The sequence below is a fragment of the Montipora foliosa genome, chromosome 12 (assembly GCF_036669935.1).
Source record: "Montipora foliosa isolate CH-2021 chromosome 12, ASM3666993v2, whole genome shotgun sequence".
NCBI classification, from domain to species: domain Eukaryota; kingdom Metazoa; phylum Cnidaria; class Anthozoa; order Scleractinia; family Acroporidae; genus Montipora; species Montipora foliosa.
In genome coordinates, this window is record NC_090880.1 from 20,008,447 (window position 1) to 20,010,485 (window position 2,039).

The following is a 2,039-nucleotide window of genomic DNA, read 5'->3' on the forward strand; positions in this document are numbered from 1 at the left end:
TATTACACGTTGAAACTTTTAGCTGGAACTTACAGGCAACACCGCCGCAAAACAAGTTTCAGAAGGCGTTGCACCGCCGTTACATAAAAGGTAGAAAGCTGTTTGGGAACGTTGACACGGTTTCGAAATGTTGTTGTCACTGGATTCCTGCAAAACAGGCGAATACTTGTTCCATGGATCTGGCGCGTACCAGTTGTGGTTCTGATTAGCGTACGCGGTTTAGCGTAACAAAACCGAGCAAGACCAGTTTCAAAGTTTTAAGAAGTAGTGTCACATGGTAAAGCCCTTGTTTTTGTCGCCACTACTGTTGCAGAAATAGAAAGCGAGTCTACTGTTCGTGAAACTTGTCTCGCAACAGAAGCCCAGGAATGACCCCATTCTTCTCACGTGCAGATGCGCTGATTCAGGGGGGTAGCGTGAGATGGCGTAGCATGGCGAAAGGCGCTCCAAACTAGGGGGTTCTGGGGGCATGCTCCTACAGAAAATTTTGAAATTTAGGGTCTCTGAAATGCCATTTCCGTCTATTTTCGAAGGACATTTCAATCAATAAATGCGAAGGAAAATGCATTAGTTAGTTGTTTATTTTACACACACGTCGAGTTTTCTCTGCAGCAAGCTACAACACAAACAGGGGGTTCACAGTACAAGCAAAGGGTTAGCCGTCACAAATTCTCTTATATTGTGTTTTCACTCACGTGATCAGTAATCTTGTTTTTCCATCAAAACAAAAGAAAAAGTTTGCAAGATAATAGAGCTCAATTCCAGGAGGATTAGTTGGTTTGTTTTTTTTTTTTTTGCTCTTGTCCACTATTACGTTTCCTGTCGTTAAGGCCTAGCCAAACAGATCCAACATGTTAGTGCAACACCATCCAGCATTGTTATATGGCTGAAATTTCTTCTTTCAGCAGCGCCCGCTCTCATTGGTTACTTCGAGGTCACATGACATCTAACAATAAAACTGTTTCCCGCCAAAAGTCTCTGAGCGGGCAACAGCGCAAAATCTATGACGTCAGAGGGTAACAATGCACTGTTACGCGCGAATGTTGACCGACGACCGCCGTTGATGTTGGCGTTGCACGTTTTTCTTTTTGTGCTATAAAACAAATCACTTAACGACTGGTCCCTCGGGAAACACCTTATTTTGTTTCCCTCGAATTTCAATCGGCTGCGCCTCGGGGAAACATTGAGATTCTCGGAAACAAAATGAACTGTTTCCCTCGGGGTCAGTCATAAGGGGTTTTTGTTGACTGATCCGACATGTTGCACTCATTTGGCCACTATGTTGCATGATGTTGGAAGTTGTTGAAAGAAGTTTGATTTCCATAACACATCGTCTTCAACATCATCCAACCTTTCTTTTGTTCTAAGGTTTGAACAAAAGTGTTGCATTCGTTTGGCCGCTACATTCAATAGTGTTGCACGCACGCGAGCGCTGCGGCTATCGCTATCCATGATGATGGTTTCTTCGTTGCATCTGTTTCGCGCGTTGCCACACCAGTTCAAGCTACAGAATGGTGAAAGAGTGAAGTCTTGAATATCTGAGCGACGAAAGCTTGAGCAATCTCTCCTCGAACAGATAGCCTTTATTGTGTTTAACGCTCTCAGGGGCATGGCGCCAATGTATATGCAGGATCTTTTGCAAGTCAAGACCCCAGGACGGTACTCCCTACCCAGCGACGCCCGGGTCTTCTCAAGGTTCCTCACACCTGGCAAAGACCTTTGGAGATCGCGCATTTGCTGTTGCAGTTCCCAGATTCTGGAACTGCCTTCCTCTTGCTATCATCAGAGAGAATGACTCTATTTATAATCTTAAAAGGAACTTGAAAACGCCAAGATGGCGAAAGTTTGTTTTCAAAGGATTTTGGGTAGATTTTGGTTCCAGACCCTTGAGTCAAAAATTCTGGATCCAACATGTTGCATTCGCTTGGCCACCTCGTTGTCGTTCGACACTTTTCACACCGTCCAACAATGTTGGATGATGTTGGATCTCTTTGGTCAGGCCTGTATGGGTCAATAAAAATATACTGGAAATACTCACA